Here is a 6,641-nt window from a genome sequence, read left to right as displayed (position 1 = left end):
TGGATAGACTGTTGTTAAACCATAGATCAATAAATTTTATTAAATATGTATATATTGATATAATAATATAAATCGTCTAAAATATAAGCAAATATCAAAATCATGTTTTAGTTTTAAAATATAATTATAAATTTTATTTTTAATATTAGTGTTTACTTTCCATTAAAAACAAGTTATTTAACTAACTTATTTTTTACCAAATTAGGTTGTTTAACAATTAGGATAAATAAAATTAACAATTATTAAAAACAAAATTGAATAGAAAGGAAACTTTTGAATCAAAAAAATTACATTACAAAGATTTTTTTTAGTTGTTACCTCCAGTTTATTATATATATACTTTTAGACTTTTTCATCTTTATTTACATTGTTATACCAAATAAGTTTATATAAATGTCAATTTATGTCTGACATCACCAATTGATGAATTTTGCTTCTTGCTATACCAACAATATTGCAAGGTTACATATTTATACACAATATCAATCACAAATATATATGCATATGATATTGCACATAATCCATCCAAAGTAATTTTTGTATTATCTAAACAGAACGAAATCTCCTACAGATTTCACATTTTTATAATAAATACTTATTTACAAAATAATAAACACCAAAAAAATAAATATAAAATTTTATAATATATATTTTTAATATTAATTTTATAACAAATAAACCGCGCGTAGCGCGGTAAAATCTCTAGTTGTTATAAAAATTGTTTCCTAACGAATCCTATACTAAATTTGGGCTCATGGTTCATGTGGCGGTATTACATGTATTATTAGGATGCAATTGTCTCATAAAATATTCAAACGACCAATAATAGGTAAAAGGTAGATAAAGGAGAGTGCGGCCAATCCATATCGTGCCTAACTTGGAAAAGAAGAAGTGGCTTTAATCAGTATCTCAATTAGTTAAATCCTTAATTGCAGCATAATTGGTTCTAAATGAATGAACGAGACCACGTGGGAAAAAAATAAGAACAAGATTCACGAAATAAGAACATTTACATATTAAAATATACATATTATTAGCGTGTAAGATAAGGTTCATGGACTGATAAATTGGGGAGTGTAAGTGCTCACTAAGACGACAAGAGAGAAGAAGACACAGATAAGTAAAGTGCGATGAGCTCGGTAGAAAAAGCGGTGGCGGTAGAGGATGGAGAGTGGCGGCGACGACGGTTTGGGCCGAAACAAGGGAGTGTTATCCCAAAAGAGAGGAAATTAGTGAAGAAAATGATCTTGGAGGCTCTTCTTCCGTCTCGACCTTCTTTCAACTCCAAGCAGATAGTAGAGCCAGCGCGTATCAAGCGGCTGCAGTCCACTCTCCGGTAGCCTTCAAGTGATGTTTTGTGGAGTACCTTAGAAACTATTTGGATCGAAAACTATAACCAGTTAAAGTAGTATTTTCCCCTAATATGTTGTGTGTCTCTCTTGTAACATAGTTCGTGTGTTCTTTGGCTTCTTTGAGAAAAGTATATATGCGTGTGTTGTTAATTTTGCTACTTTCTTTGTGTATCCGTGTTAATTTGAGATCTATAACTTGCTACTTATATATATCATTTAAGATGCATATCTTTATATATTGTTTTCATTCAAATTAATTGAAGTTAGAAAAGATTTATAAGCTTCAAACGCTATAAACTACAAAACCAATGGATGGGTCACTTTTAACTGATGGTTCATAACATTTTTTTTTTTTGCTAAAATTGGTTCATAACATTTTTAAACCACAACACGTTAAAATAAAAAAATTTGAACAAGTAAACCAAGAAAACATTTGTTCAATTAGTAATTGGTTGGCTTATTAACTGTTTAGTGTAAGCCTTGAATTGACAAATAGATAAGTAGCGGTGAAATAAATTTATACAAAATGAAAAGTGATGTCCTCGTGGTAGTCTCTTCGGAAGATGATAAGAACGGACCGTACAAGATTAGTTTCACATCTACAAACAATATCATTTAAAATCGACAGAAAGACAGGACAGAATCTAATATGGTGCATCAAAATGACAAGATTTATGCATATGCCATATTGACTCTACTGCTTGGTTGAAACTTGAAAGACTATGGCCTGGACTCTCAACTCTGGAACCACAACCATCGTCACACTTCTAGTTGTTTAACACACATATATATATAGCTCAGTTACTATATGGTAATTGATGTAGTAAATCGTAACACCCGTATTTTTTAAAATAAATAATAAAAATAATAATCATCAAATCTACATTTATTACTCCTCAAAAGTAAACTCCAAAATCGTAAATCCAATAAATAACCACAAATGCAATAAATCTCAAAAATATCGATAAAATGATAAAAACCAAGAAGTCCGTAAAAGAAAAAAATAACGCCCAAAAGCACCAATCCGATAGCAATCACTCATGTCCGTCAGTCTCACATGAAAGGAGAAGAAAAGAGAGGTGAATAACAGGGGAGTCACTCAGTGAGATATGTGATGCTAGACACGCAAACCACTGACTAAGTAAATAGAACTTCCACTATGGAAGTTTAGCTCTAACATGAACAAATACGATGCTTAACACATCCCACAAAACAAACAATGCACTCATGGTACATAGCTAGACCACACATCCCACATTTTCCTCATACGGATATACGATAATATAATATGCGTTGCTAGTCCAGATATCTCTGAACCCCCGCACTCCACCACTAGGCGTCGATATGCAAACGTCTATGCACCCCGCACCACACAATATACATCGCTAGCTCAGACGTCTCTAGCCCCCGTACTCATCTAATATGCGTTGCTAGCTCGGATGTCTCTGTGCCCCCGCACTCTATACGTTGCTAGCTCAGATTTCTCTGGGCCCCAGTACTGATATGCGTCGCTAGCCCAGCTCTCTCTGGGCCCCCACACTCATCACATAGTCCATACTATATCTATCTATCTATAATAATAAAAGGAGACTTTTCTCCTTTCTCCTTTAGCCAATTTTTTTGCCACGTAGCATACTTTCTTCGATCGATGTACTATAGTGTGTCAGTGGGCTTCTGTTTTTAAGTGTCATTCAGCGGCCCACTAATTTGTTTCTCATATGGAAGAGGCGTCGCCGTGCCCCTTTGGGACTCACCATATCCCAGTAACGTTTATGTGACGTTTCCAGTTTCCGTTTTCATTTACATTAATCCAATCATTTAAGTGATTTCGTTTGTTTTCTATATAAGACGGCGTCTCTTAGTCCGTTCATATCCAAGCTTTGTCATCGTAAACCCAGTTTCTAGATCCTCTATACCAACAAGAAAGTCGAAATGAGTTTTCTTTCTGGCCTTGATGCTAAAGCTTGAAGCTAATATATAGATTACTATTAAGAGTGTAGAGTGAGGCCCTGCGATGACCTTTCATACCCAGGGAGTTGGTACCAGATGGGTTCAAGAGAGTCGAGTACGATGTGTTCGTCTCAAGTTATCAGAAACAGCTCTATTTATGTTTTTGCATGTGTTCTGAACGCTGCTCTTGGTTATATTCAATCCGGTTTCACTGTAAGAAGAAAATCCAACCCTTTCAACTTTATTTCTTTTCCATTTGTAGAAAGTTGTGACTGATTTGTATCGCTTGGGTCCAGTGTGATTATTCTTCTCCAACAGAAGCTGCAATCACGAAAGATCTCGGTTTAACTGTATCTGAGGTAATTACCCGATCTTTCTGTCTAGGACTGTCTGGTTTATTATTTTCCGACTTTGATCTCTTGTCCATGTGTTAGTACTTTATGTTTGGTTCTCTATCCAATGAGGGTGCTAGGGTTGTTGCAATTGGCAGTGGTCAGATCGTATATTATATTGGACGAAAAGGGGTATTGTTTAGTTTTCGAGTATTAAATTACTCTGTTTTGAATCTTGATCAATGACATCTTCCTTGCTTTACTTAACCCTTTAATTATGTGTTTTCTTGGACAGTCTCTGATGATTGCTGGTTGGCTTTGCATATCATTTGCAAAAGTGGGTGTCTGTTGTTTTCCAGTATCTTTATTTGACCTCATTCTGAAAATGTTGGATTGGCCTTACATCATACTGGTTTTGTAGGATACTTCTTTTCTTTACAGGGAAGACTTTTAGAAGGCTTTGGTGTTGGGATCATTTAGTGGATATTATTCCTTAGATCTCAATGGAACATCTATCACTGGCTATATCATTTGTATTGCTCTAACAGATGTGTTATGTTCGGTTATTACACATGAGAGAGGTTTAAAGAAGCATATGAAGAGGCTCAATGCTCCTAAACATTGGATGCTTAACAAACTTGGTGGTGCATTTGTATATCTTCTGCTACGAGAACTTTCGTCTTCTCTATAATACCAAGGGACGTTTCTGTCTTCACTCCATCAGGGACGAGGAACCTAAGGTTTTGATCTCTCGTGCTCTTGTCATAATTTAGAGTAATGCTTGACATGTATGCGTACCAACAAGATTTGTTTCTTTTCTTACAGTTTAAGCTCTGTTAAGGTTCGAACTATCCAGTTCGAACAGAAAGGCATCCTTTCCTGAACACATACGTATGGTCGCACATTAGTAATGACACCATTATGATCGACATGGAGGAGAACAAGATTGTTGAGTTCATCAAGTTTGATGTCGGCAATGTTGTCATGGTGGCTGGAGGTACAAACAGAGGGTGTGTTAGTGTGATTAAAAACAGTGTGAAGCATAAGTGAAGTTTTGAGACTATCCACATCCGAAACTCAACAGGACATGAGTTTGCAACAAGGTTGAGGAATTCACGCTAGGCAAAGGGTCAAAGCCGTGGGTGTTTTCGCAAGGGTAAGGGTGTTAAGCTTACCATCATTGAAGAAGCCATGAAGAGGCTCGCTGGCCAACATGCTGCTTAAGTTTGTGACTTTGAGCTCTTTATTATGTCTTTTTTAAGATAACTTTTATTTCCTACCCTCACTTTGCATCTTTCGGTTTGCTTATCAGTTCTGAAACTTATCTTTTTTTTTTTGTTAAATCTATTTCAAGAGTTAAAAATGGATCCATGGAAAATCTCTACATAGAGCGACTCAGCATATGTTGGTTTGCTGCTCAGTTTTGATTTTTACTTTATTTTTATCAAAAGTTTAAGGGTGTCAATCATTTATGCAATTTAATTGATTTGCAAATCTTATATATATTTACAAGTCTAATTAAATTTTACTCATTTTCAAATCGAATATATAGATTCTAATTAATATTTATAAATTTTTACTTTTCTTTGGGATTGTTTGGTACATTGCTATTGTTTCAGTTTTCCCTAGAACTTTTTCTGTCTTTTTTACTTGAGCTTTTGCTTCTGTTTTCACTTTAACTACTATCGCAACTTTTTTCATTGTGTCTGTAAAAAAAAAATCCAACCTAAGCAAAGCCATAGCTAAGACCCCCCAAATGACATACGAAGCCACATATAGTAGCTATAATACATAGGCAGCCGGTATAAACAGTCCGAGTGCAACATGAATCCCAAAAAAACTACACACTAATCATATCTCTTACAAAAAAACAAAAAAAAATACCCTAATTTATAACAACATTCTTAGTATCACATGCACATAATATAGAAAAATCCAGCTAAATACAAATGCATAAAACAGTGCTTAATTTTTAAATAAAACCTACAAATAACCAAACAAAACAAATAAAATAGTTAATTAATAAACATCACTGTTTGGCAAACGGAACCCCAAGTTGATCCCCCAAACTTAATTACTAAACATCAACAAGATATACAAAAACTCTTATTTCTATAAGCAAATGGTTAAATTTACCTACAACTTTTTATTGCTTAACATTTGAACATCAGATCGCAATTACTTTTATGTACTTCAATAATAAAAATTATTTGTGGATTTATGTTGGCCACAAATATAAAAATATTATTACTCTTTTAGAATTACTTTTTGTCTAACTTTCTTTTCTCAAATATGTATACTACATAAAATAAACTTTTATACAATACACTAAAAACTTAAAATTTTAACTGAAAATCAAATAAATATCTATTAAGGAAAATTTATATGACTCCAAAAGAATAAATCCACCACACTATTACAATTCAGTTCTAAAGGCATCAATAACAAATATGTAAAAAAAAAACAAATAACATATGTGATTAACACAAACGGCAAACAATCCGCGCGTAGCAAATACATGCATTTACATGTTTTTCTTTTTAGAACATTAACTTTACTTTATGTTTTAAGTTCAACTATATTTATATTGGTGCAACTATCAGCTATTAATTCTATTTTTATTGAATCGATGAATAAAAACCACTTACACTCATGTCATTAACCACTATAAAATGGATCAGTTTTATTTTTTTTGAATTCATTAAAGAATAAAAAATATGAACCCGGCGCGTAGCGCCGGAATACCACTAGTAACTATATATATGTACATCATCACGTAACATCAAACAATCCAAACAACAGTTGAATCCTCTTAATTCCGGTTAACAATGAATAAACTAACTACCAAACAAGACACAGACAGACTCGATTCAAAGAGACGGGTCATGCTTCGAAATCTAAACTATCATAGAAAGAGTTCTACACTAGTACGAGATTTAACAGAATAGTCCTCACCTTAGTCACTGACTGAAATGATCAACAGAAGATGGTCAACTGAGGTCAGCTG

At 33.7% G+C, this 6,641-nt stretch overlaps 1 pseudogene; it reads left to right on the top strand.

The window, feature by feature from the left end:
• The first annotated feature begins 3,126 nt into the window (after positions 1-3,126).
• On the top strand, positions 3,127-5,024 carry LOC106293220 (annotated as a pseudogene).
• Positions 5,025-6,641: the final 1,617 nt, after the last annotated feature.

Source organism: Brassica oleracea, chromosome C5 (genome assembly GCF_000695525.1).
Source record: "Brassica oleracea var. oleracea cultivar TO1000 chromosome C5, BOL, whole genome shotgun sequence".
NCBI lineage: Eukaryota > Viridiplantae > Streptophyta > Magnoliopsida > Brassicales > Brassicaceae > Brassica > Brassica oleracea.
This window is presented reverse-complemented; position numbering and strand designations above follow the sequence as displayed.